The sequence below is a fragment of the Mizuhopecten yessoensis genome, unplaced genomic scaffold (assembly GCF_002113885.1).
Source record: "Mizuhopecten yessoensis strain PY_sf001 unplaced genomic scaffold, ASM211388v2 scaffold5459, whole genome shotgun sequence".
Classification (NCBI taxonomy): Eukaryota; Metazoa; Mollusca; class Bivalvia; order Pectinida; family Pectinidae; genus Mizuhopecten; species Mizuhopecten yessoensis.
In genome coordinates, this window is record NW_018406060.1 from 945682 (window position 1) to 958471 (window position 12790).

The following is a 12790-nucleotide window of genomic DNA, read 5'->3' on the forward strand; positions in this document are numbered from 1 at the left end:
GGGGCCCCAAAAGGAACATTTACCAATATTTTCAAATTCTTATCCTTTGATGACATGACAAGTATTGTATTTCACTTAGTTTACATGCTGATTTCCACATCACATCTAAACAATAAAATAAAGCTACCAGTACCTATGATATAACTCAGGTGACCGCTAAGGCCCTTGGGCCTCTTGTTTGAAATATTGGTTAATTTTCCCTTTGGGGCCCCGTCCTTGCCCCAGGGGTTGGGGTAGGAATCCCAGTTTTACAATTTTGTAGCCTCATCTACCAAGACTGATTCTGACAAAGTTTGAAAAAAATTCCATCAACTGGTTCTTGAGAAGAAGTTAAAAATGTTAAAAGTTCACGCACGACGGACGGAAAGCGATCAGAATAGGTCACTTGAGCAAAGCTCCGGTGACCTAAAAATGACCAGGGTGATATTATCTGGCAAAAATGCTTGGATAAAGGGCTTTAAAATGTGTTCAAATGAATGACCTTCAAATATTTAAGGTCATAGGGATCAAATATGTTGAAAATTTTAATCAACTTAAGTTTGTTCATGTGAAGTGTTGTCACACTTCCATGATCACATCTGGTCAATTGTGTATACATTTTTTAAAGTCATTTTCTCAATATTAAAAAGATATAGGGTGGTGATATTTGGCAAGTTGCATTCTTGGATGAAGGGCTATAAAGTTTGTTCAACTTAATGTGCTTGTTTGACTTTCAAGGTCACAGGGGTCAATTATGTTTACATCTTTTAACAGGTTCTTTTGAATGACTGAGTCAAGACACTGATATTTTGCCTGTTGCTTATTGAAGTCCACTTTTAAGGTTACAATTGTGAGATCAACATCAGGTGCGCGATGCAGGCCCTTAGGGACTCTTGTTATATTTTCACAGATATGCAACATTGCTAAGGAAGAAGAAACACAACAACAAGAGGCCAAGTGGCCTGTATCGCTCATCTCTTTCTTTTGTTACATGAAACTGACATATAGGTAACTTCAGACCGAATTTGGTAACTAGAAAACAAGACATTTTAACATCTCTTAAACTGTTCTTAAGATATTGCTGTTTGAAATTTGAAATTTTAATTTTAAAGCTTTCAACCGGCATGTCGACCTTTGACTACGGCTAGCACTTAAAGTTGACTTTTCGGTGTCCGCTCAATATCTTAAATAACTATCAACCGAATAACTTCATATTTGGTAAGAAAGTTAAATGCTACAAAATCTTGCCTTGTTTCGATACCTGTTTTTATCGTGTCAATTTTAAGAGAGTTATTGCCCTTTAATTTTTAAATTCAATGTTTATTTAACCTCCTCCACTAACTATCTTTAGTAAATATAAACCGATTAACATCAAACTTTGTAATAGATGTAAATGCCATAAAACCTTGCAAGTACAATACCTATCCAACCATTGGATAAGTAGTCTTTGGTTGTCCTTATGTCTAATACATGTATCACAGTGTTATAGGAGTGTTATACAGGGTATAGTAAAATTGGTATACAGAGAGTAATGTACTGTATATAGAAATGTTAGTAGTGTACAGTGTAAAGAGGGTGTTATACAATGGATAGAAAGATTGCTATACAGTATATATAGGGTGTTATATAGGGTATAGAAAGATTGATATACAGAGAGTAATGTACAGTGTATAGGAGTGTTATACAGGGTATAAAAAAGATTGGTATCCTGAAAGTAATGTACAGTGTTGGAGGGTGTTATACAGGGTATAGAAAAATTGGTATACTGAAAGCGTTATACAGGTTATAGGAGTGTTATACATGGTTTAAAATGATTTGTATACAGAGAGAAGTGTCAGTGTATATAGGGTGTCATACATGGTATAGAAAGATAAGTTTACAGATAGTAGTGTACAGTGTATAGAGAGTGTTATACAATGGATGGAAAGATTGATATACCGAGTGGTGTATAGTAAGTATAGGGTGTTATACAGGGTATAGACAGATTGGTATACAGAGTGGTGTATAGTAATTATAGGGTGTTATACAGGNGTTATACAGGGTATAGGCAGATTGATATACAGAGAGTGGTGTATAGTAATTATAGGGTGTTATACAGGGTATAGGCAGATTGGTATACAGAGAGTGGTGTATAGTAATTATAGGTTGTTATACAGGGTATAGGCAGATTGGTATACAGAGTGATGTATAGTTATTATAAGGGGTTATACAGGGTATAGGCAGATTGATATACAGAGAGTGGTGTATAGTAATTATAGGGTGTTATACAAGGTATAGAAAGATGGTTATAAAGAGAGTAGTGTCAGTTTACATAGTGTGTTATACAGGGTATAGAAAAGGTGGTACAGATTGGTATACAGAGAGTAGGGTGTTATACAGGGTATAGACAAATTGGTATACATAGAGTAATGTAGTGTGTAGGAGTGTTATACAGGGTATAAAAAGATTGGTATAAAGGGAGTAGTGTCAGTGTACATAGGGTGTTATACAAGGTATAGAAATATTGGTATACTGAAAGTAATGTAGTGTATGGAGGGTGTTATACATGGTTTAAAAAGATTGGTATACAGAGAGTATTGTTGTGTTTATAGGGTGTTATACAAGGTATAGAAATATTGGTATACTGAAAGTAATGTGCAGTGTATGGAGGACGTTATACAGGGTATAGAAAGATTGATATACAGAGAGGGGTGTATAGTAATTATAGGGTGTTATACAGGGTATAGAAAGATTAATATACAGAGTGGTGTATAGTAATTATAGGGTGTTATACAGGGTATAGAAAGATTGGTATACAGAGAGTAACGTACAGTGTATAGAAGTGTTATACAAGGTATAAAAAGATTGGTATAAAGAGAGTAGTGTCAGTGTACATAGGGTGTTATACAAGGTAAAGAAAAATTGGTATACCAAAAGTAATGTACAGTGTATGGAGTTTGTTATAAAGGGTATAGACAAACTGGTATACAGAGAGTAGTGTCAGTGTTTAAAGGGTGTTATACAGGGTATAGAAAGATTGGTATACAGATAGTAATGTACAGTGTAAAGGAGGTTTATACAGGGTATAAAAAGATGGGTATAAAGGGAGTAGTGTCAGTGTTTAAAGGGTGTTACTGTATACAGATTATAGAAAGATTGGTATATAGAGAGTAAGGTGTTATACAGGGTTTAACAAGATTGGTATACAGAGAGTATTGTTGTGTTTATAGGGCTATATACAAGGTATAGAAATATTTGGTATATAGAGAGTAATGTAGTGTGTAGGAGTGTTATAAAGGTATATAAAAATGGTAAATAGAGAGTACTGCACAGTGTATAAGAGTGTTACACAGGGTATAGAAAGATTGGTATACAGAGAGGAATGGTGTATACAGTGTATGTAGGATGGGGAATAGTGTATACAGTGTATGTAGGATGGGGAATGGTGTATACAGTGTATGCAGGATGGGGAATGGTGTATACGGTGTATGTAGGATGGGGAATGGTGTATACATTGTATGTAGGATGGGGAAGGGTATACAGAGTATGTAGGGTGGGGAATGGTGTATACAGTGTAGGTAGGGTGGGGATGTGTATACAGTGTAGGTAGGAGGGGGAATGGTGTATACAGTCTATGTAGGATGGGGAATGGTGTATACGGTGTATGTAGGATGGGGAAGGGTATACAGAGTATGTAGGGTGGGGAATGGTGTATACAGTCTATGTAGGATGGGGAATGGTGTATACATTGTATGTAGGATGTGGAATGGTGTATACAGTGTAGGTAGGGTGGGGATGTGTATACAGTGTAGGTAGGGTGGGGATGTGTATACAGTGTAGGTAGGATGGGGAAGTGAATACAGTGTAGGTAGGATGGTGAAGTGTATACAGTGTATGTAGGATGGGGAATGGTGTATACATTGTATGTAGGATGGGGAATGGTGTATACAAGGTGATTGTAAATAACGTGCAATATCATGCAGTCTATAATAGTAAATACATGTAATACCTGTCTGTGATAGTAAATACATGTGTAATACCAGTCTGTGATAGTAAAAACATGTGTAATACTTACTGCGCTTAATTGTGATAGCATTAGCGCATGGATTGATGCATCCACAACTTATGCAATATATAATACAAAAAATATCCATAAAGTTTAAGGACATTTTTGTATTATATTGCATAATTTGTGGAAGCACCTATTAATGCACTAATCTGTTGAAATTTAATAATACGTTTAAGTACGAGTCATAAGTAATACTAACACATTATTTGTAATCCAAGTTCAGTTGGGCCTGCTCTCCTGCAAAAATTGTACTTCTGTAGAAACAGCCAAACGCAAACACTTAACATTGATGAGGGAAATGACGTAGTCGCTGGACCATACAAATTAGGACCCACACAGCAGCTGCTGCATGAAATAAGATTAATATTGATGAGGTAACTTTAACAGCCACAGGACCAGGATAAGTTCAGATCGTGTAGTACTTGTGGTGTAAGGGAGGTAAGTCTTACAGATTTCATAATATAATGTGTAGAGTTATCTCCCTTACACCACAAGTGACTATATGATGAATTTTGACTTCATTGTATGTAAATAAATGTTGAAAATAATTCCACCAGTAAGTTTCAGAGAAGTCTGCGATCCATGACCACATATGGTTCTGCTCTTTGGCCACCCGGTTAAGTCAGCCTTCTTGACTAGAAATGCTTATCCTTACAATCTTGGCACCATTTTATGAAATGTTGGTGAATATCTGCCAGTAAATTCTATGAGCAATATAAGTTAACATCTTCCAAGAAAACATTGAAAAAATGTAGAATTAATATATTTACATGTAGTGAGATGTTGAATGCCAACAGCATTCAATTACAGGTGAGCAACACAGTCCCATTGAGCCTCTTGTTATTTTCATTAAAGCCTATTCATGCAAGTGTAGAGGATCCATATTGGAATCTGAATCGTGCAGTATTTAATCGCTTTATTATATTTTAAATGTATCTGTATTTGATTTTCTATTTATATTAAGCTAAAAGGTACCACTAACAGGTAATTGTTATGAAGATTTCCACTTCAGAGCTTTATTTTTTTCTGACTTTAAGTATTCTGTCCAATATTTAGAAGATAACTTAAGTTTTTTTCTTTTTCTATGGTTAATTGGCAAGGTATTCATCTTTCACTGTTAATATGTGTATAGCAACATCAGTAGGCTTTGCAATGGATAATAAGGTTCCAATAATTGTTGTTTCCGAGATACAAGTTTCACGAACAAAAGTCATGTGATTTGGCAGTCACCTGGTGTATTAAGGGGGCGTGTATACTCCCGGTGTAAAGGTAAATGAACTGATCTCTCTATATTGCATTGCACCATGTGTTTTATATGGAAGAAGTCTGTAGAAAAACACTTCTGAATTCAACAGACATTACATAATATATTGTCAGTGGTACAAATATATTTTCAATTTAACAGTACTTAAGGATCTCTGTCCACTACACTGTGTTTTTTTACTTGTATATACTGTAACACAGACGAGCCAAGAGACTTCCGTTCCACGGGTAGCTAAATTCGTTGGGAGTGATGGCATAACAAGCTGAAGTCCTGGGTTAGAATCTCAGTCTAGCCCCAATTACATTTTTTAAGCTCTTCATGATATTTTTTTAAATGCCCGCAAGGTATTGTTTTCATTTCAGAGAATATTTATCAAAGCTATAGTCATTGGCTGGAAAAAACAGTAAAAGATGCATAGTTTTGTCAGTGGTATGGGGATCCTTAAAGTAGGATTTTCAAAAAGAAACAGCCATTACACAAGTCTAAATGTAGGTCATCCGATTACTGTAAACATACTTATTTTAGTGGAAATTCTATTTTAGTGTTTTTGCCTTCATTATGGTCATGCCAATTGAACTTACTCCGAATTTTTTTCTGTTTGATAAATTGTTTATTAAGAGCGCCAATTCATCAATGCATTGATTTGATCAAATTGGATGTGCTAAAATTTGAATGATAAAATAATTATGTTTACAGTGAATGCACTATACATATGACAAAGCGCTTTAAAAACATGATGAACAGACAATAAACACCATTTCTGGTTATTTTTACTTAATTTAATGGTGATTATAACCACAATTAAATTGGAAAGCCAATTACAGAAGCTATCAATGAGCGAAGATTGATAAATGATCAAGGCTTCATAACTTCAGCCTTTTCTGTGCCGGTTCACAAGCCTGCAAAACACAATGAAAAACAAAGTCACATTAAGTTTATGTACCTTCATGTCTAAAAATGCACATTTATATAATTTACATAGTGTCAAATGGAAATATGTAAGCCAAGGATTATGAATGATTGAGAAGTCCCAAAACATAAAATGACAATCCGATGATAAATTTATAATACAGCTGTAATAGTCTCTAAATTAAAACAAACATTACTATTAGTATCCCAGCCAGGTATCATACATGTATGTATAATCACAGACAAGTATTACACATGTATTTATAATCACAAACAGGTATTACACATGTATTTACTATCACAGACAGATATTAAACTCACAGACTGGTATTACAAATATATTTATTATCACAGACTGGTGTTACTCATGTACTTATTATCACAGACTGGTGTTACTCATGTACTTATTATCACAGACTGGTGTTACTCATGTATTTATTATCACAGACTGGTATTACTCATGTACTTATTATCACAGACTGGTGTTACTCATGTATTTATTATCACAGACTGGTGTTACTCATGTATTTATTATCACAGACTGGTGTTACTCATGTATTTATTATCACAGACTGGTGTTACTCATGTATTTATTATCACAGACTGGTGTTACTCATGTATTTATTATCACAGACTGGTGTTACTCATGTATTTATTATCACAGACTGGTGTTACTCATGTATTTATTATCACAGACTGGTGTTACTCATGTATTTATTATCACAGACTGGTGTTACTCATGTATTTATTATCACAGACTGGTGTTACTCATGTATTTATTATCACAGACTGGTGTTACTCATGTATTTATTATCACAGACTGGTGTTACTCATGTATTTATTATCACAGACTGGTGTTACTCATGTATTTATTATCACAGACTGGTGTTACTCATGTATTTATTATCACAGACTGGTGTTACTCATGTATTTATTATCACAGACTGGTGTTACTCATGTATTTATTATCACAGACTGGTGTTACTCATGTATTTATTATCACAGACTGGTGTTACTCATGTATTTATTATCACAGACTGGTGTTACTCATGTATTTATTATCACAGACTGGTGTTACTCATGTATTTATTATCACAGACTGGTGTTACTCATGTATTTATTATCACAGACTGGTGTTACTCATGTATTTATTATCACAGACTGGTGTTACTCATGTATTTATTATCACAGACTGGTGTTACTCATGTATTTATTATCACAGACTGGTGTTACTCATGTATTTATTATCACAGACTGGTGTTACTCATGTATTTATTATCACAGACTGGTGTTACTCATGTATTTATTATCACAGACTGGTGTTACTCATGTATTTATTATCACAGACTGGTGTTACTCATGTATTTATTATCACAGACTGGTGTTACTCATGTATTTATTATCACAGACTGGTGTTACTCATGTATTTATTATCACAGACTGGTGTTACTCATGTATTTATTATCACAGACTGGTGTTACTCATGTATTTATTATCACAGACTGGTGTTACTCATGTATTTATTATCACAGACTGGTGTTACTCATGTATTTATTATCACAGACTGGTGTTACTCATGTATTTATTATCACAGACTGGTGTTACTCATGTATTTATTATCACAGACTGGTGTTACTCATGTATTTATTATCACAGACTGGTGTTACTCATGTATTTATTATCACAGACTGGTGTTACTCATGTATTTATTATCACAGACTGGTGTTACTCATGTATTTATTATCACAGACTGGTGTTACTCATGTATTTATTATCACAGACTGGTGTTACTCATGTATTTATTATCACAGACTGGTGTTACTCATGTATTTATTATCACAGACTGGTGTTACTCATGTATTTATTATCACAGACTGGTGTTACTCATGTATTTATTATCACAGACTGGTGTTACTCATGTATTTATTATCACAGACTGGTGTTACTCATGTATTTATTATCACAGACTGGTGTTACTCATGTATTTATTATCACAGACTGGTGTTACTCATGTATTTATTATCACAGACTGGTGTTACTCATGTATTTATTATCACAGACTGGTGTTACTCATGTATTTATTATCACAGACTGGTGTTACTCATGTATTTATTATCACAGACTGGTGTTACTCATGTATTTATTATCACAGACTGGTGTTACTCATGTATTTATTATCACAGACTGGTGTTACTCATGTATTTATTATCACAGACTGGTGTTACTCATGTATTTATTATCACAGACTGGTGTTACTCATGTATTTATTATCACAGACTGGTGTTACTCATGTATTTATTATCACAGACTGGTGTTACTCATGTATTTATTATCACAGACTGGTGTTACTCATGTATTTATTATCACAGACTGGTGTTACTCATGTATTTATTATCACAGACTGGTGTTACTCATGTATTTATTATCACAGACTGGTGTTACTCATGTATTTATTATCACAGACTGGTGTTACTCATGTATTTATTATCACAGACTGGTGTTACTCATGTATTTATTATCACAGACTGGTGTTACTCATGTATTTATTATCACAGACTGGTGTTACTCATGTATTTATTATCACAGACTGGTGTTACTCATGTATTTATTATCACAGACTGGTGTTACTCATGTATTTATTATCACAGACTGGTGTTACTCATGTATTTATTATCACAGACTGGTGTTACTCATGTATTTATTATCACAGACTGGTGTTACTCATGTATTTATTATCACAGACTGGTGTTACTCATGTATTTATTATCACAGACTGGTGTTACTCATGTATTTATTATCACAGACTGGTGTTACTCATGTATTTATTATCACAGACTGGTGTTACTCATGTATTTATTATCACAGACAGGTGTTACTCATGTATTTATTATCACAGACAAGTATTACACATGTATTTATAATCACAGACAGGTATTACACATGTATTTACTATCACAGACTGGTGTTACTCATGTACTTATTATCACAGACTGGTGTTACTAATGTATGTATTATCACAGACTGGTGTTACTCATGTATTTACTATTTATATAGACTTCATGGTATTATACGTGTATTCACGATCACAGATAAGTGTAAAACAGGTGTTTTACCATCATAAATGGGTATTACACGTGCATATAATATCAGGGGGCCAGAGTGTCGGAGTGGTTAAGGTGTCAGTCCGACTATGATCACTAGCCTTCCACCAATGGGTCACAGGGTCAAGGCCTACTGGGGGCAATCAGCAGGTATGTACTGTCCACAGGTCAATGGTTTCTCTCTGGGGACTCTGACTTTCATTCACCACCAAATCTGGGCTCATCCTTATAGGACTATAGCTGTTAATAAGACATAAAACACAAACACCAAATATTCCATCAAAGACAAGTATTACACATGTATATACTATTCACAGCTACAACTTAGATTATCATTTGACTAATTAACTAAAATAATAATGTCTAAAATATATTTAAAATAAAAGAGATTTCTGTTTTCTGGCAGCCGTATTAACATAACGTTTCCTATAACAGGACCAAACAGGACAATAGGACTATCCAGGTCTACCAGGACAAAAGGACCATCTGAGAAGGACCAACCAGGATAACAAAGGACTTTGGGGATCCCAGAGGGATCTTGGTGCCCACCATTGAACCATCTTCATCAGTTCTCTGTCAGTTTGATCTTTCTGCGGCTATCTTATTAGCAATAACAAACTTTAACTGTCAAAATCCAAGATGGCCACCTGTCGACCACTTTGTTTATTCCCAAACACAAAAGCAAACATGCAAAATAATTGACCAAAGGAAACCTACATAACAAATTTGAGAAAGATTTATTGAGTACATACTTTCTGAGAAATAGCAATAACAAACATTCACTGTCAAAATCCAAGATGGTGCCTATCAGCCATCTTGGTTTTTCGAATCAGTCTCAAAATTAGATATTTATCACTAGAGACAAAGGGGAACCTTAATATCAAATTTGAGAACAATCCCTCAATTTGTTCTAAGAAATAGCAATAACAAACATTCACTGTCAAAATCCAAGATGACCATTTGTTGGCCATTTTGTTTATCCGATCAGTCTCAAAAGTAAACATGCACAATACAGACCAAGGTAAACCCACATATCAAATTTGAGAATGATCCCTCCAGTAATATCTAAGAAATAGCAATTACGGAGTTTAACTCTCAAAATTCAAGATGGTGCCTATCAGCCATCTTGGTTTTCGAATCAGACCCAAAACTCAATATGCATAACTTTCTGAGAAATATTGCTAACAAGAATAGTTTAAGGATGGAGGGAATGATGGACAGATGGACGACAGACCACAGACGAAGGGCGATTTGAATAGCCCACCATCTAATGATGGTGGGCTGATAACAGAACCATCAAAGGAAGACCGATCAGGACCAGAAGATTAACAGAATCATCAAGGACTATCAACAACAGGACTTCCCAAGGATAGGAGGACAATCCAGGACACGAAGCAGCAGCACCATCTCAGACTCTGGAACACAAGGACAAATCCAGGACCATCACAGGAGAACCAGCAACAACAGGACAATCCAAGAACAACAAACAACAACAGGACTGTCACCCCAGCAGAAGGACGAAGACAGTAGGACCATCCAAGAACTAAGGACAAATAATTATAGTAATGACATTTCTCACATATATGTATAGACAGTCATAAATGTTAACATCAAAGTCAAATATAATAAAGTTACAAGAAAACAGTGGTATTAAAATAATGGTATTACAAATTGCTATATCATGGTAGGTTCAGGAACCTTTTGCACAAACGTATTTGTACACCTGAAAATTTCAGCAACCATAACAAGATAAATTCATCACAGGCAATACTGCAAACCAGCATATTAAGGGTCAAATATTGTTACCCTATGCCTCATCCTTACAAGGTTTTTAACACATCTGACCCTTGTGACCTTGATAGAAGGTCAAGTTCATTTGTTTCCAACAGCTTTATAGCACTCCATCCCAGAATGCTAAATGTCAAATATGATCACATTTTGCATCACGCCCAGTTATTCAGATGCCGTTTGAATGTTTCACGATACATTTTTAACGGCTTAAATTTACAGCCCAGAGAAGATGTTCCTGGAAAGTTTGCACTTATTTGACCTTTGATTGACCTTATAGGCGAAGGTCACAGCAGCATAATGACAATGTGAATCTACATATATTATTTGGGGGGGAGGGGGAGGGGGGAGGGGAAAGAGATTTTCCGAAACAGAATGCATTTGGTGGTCACAATTTAAACTCCATGGCAGTGCATGCATTTGATATGAACACTCGTCAATTCTTAATAAAAAAATAAAAAAAGATTATGCAAGTAATGATGCATATTTTACAATAAATCACAATAAAATCTGCTTGTATTCAGAAAACAAAACTACTTTGAAACCAAAATGAAAGGTTCCCCAAAATGAAAGGTTCCCCATTGAGGACCCCTGCTAAAATGTCGTATTTTGAAGACGGAGAATCGAAGATCTAACACGTATAGGATCAAATTAAAATGTAAGTATTCTAGCCTTAAAATCAAGGTCACTGTTGCTAAAAATAGAATTTTGCTTAATTGATAAATCATAAAAATCTCAAACTTGGTGTGGGGAAGCCACTTGTGGGGGCATGGTCCACCAGAGGTAAAGGTCATGATTGCCTAACCCTTACAGTGCTGTATATATATTTAGTGTATGGTCCCGCCATTGCTGAATTAATTATGGAAACTAATCATAATCTACTCGTCAAGATACTAGTAATAAAAGTAACATATGAAATGATCTTGGACTCTAGATCTTGTCTTTGATCAACATCTCGAACCATCTTTGTCATGTTGTTTTACCTGTACAGGTAAAAATACAGGTGAAAAACTTGCATTAAATTAATCAATCAAAGTAAAAAAGATTGTGAATTCACCTGTCCAGGTGGTTAATTATTGTATAATACTCAAAATCAATTAGTAGTTAATAATTTAATTCAATCTGATTTATTAAAAAAAATAGAGTCTGAGTTGTCAGTGTAAGCTACCATGTTTGTTTAACCCTTCAAACCACTCGGGTGATAAACGAGGTCAACTACCTTGGTAAGGTATTAATAATTGAAACACGACACACAATTGAACAGATATGTTCCCTTTTAACCAATCAGAAGATGTTATGAGCGCCCATGGTTCAAAGAAGCTTCTAGAACATTTCATAGCATGTTTACCTGAAGATCGATTATAGTGGCGACCAGCACTGGTGGACTGCGATGTGCGGTCCAACATTAGTCAGGACACACACTCTATAGGTTAAAATAGTGTATTCCTTGGTTGATTTTGTCCCAATTATACAAATTATGAATGAGTTGCATGGCCAAGTATTTCGCACAAAGGAGCACAGCTCCAACAAAAAAGGTAGAAGTCCCAAATTAAAATGCCAATGCACAACAACTACATAAGATATCCACCATTCATGCAAAGTTTCAATGAAATCCACCCGTTAGTTAAGGATGAGTTTTCTGTACAAGTTACTGGTTACTGCGGACGACAAACAGACAGGGTGATTCTAGTATAACCCTCC

General features: G+C 35.0%; 1 long non-coding RNA gene across 1 annotated transcript in view; it reads right to left on the reverse strand.

Moving 5' to 3' along the window:
- Nucleotides 1–6059: 6059 nt before the first annotated feature.
- LOC110450724 overlaps nucleotides 6060–12790 on the reverse strand; it is a 15423-nt gene continuing 8692 nt past the window's right edge. The window contains exons 2-3 of the long non-coding RNA XR_002463005.1: nucleotides 9314–9541; nucleotides 6060–6190 (exon numbers count right to left, since the gene is read on the reverse strand). This is a non-coding gene — a long non-coding RNA (uncharacterized LOC110450724). The remainder of the gene's footprint in view (nucleotides 6191–9313; nucleotides 9542–12790) is intronic.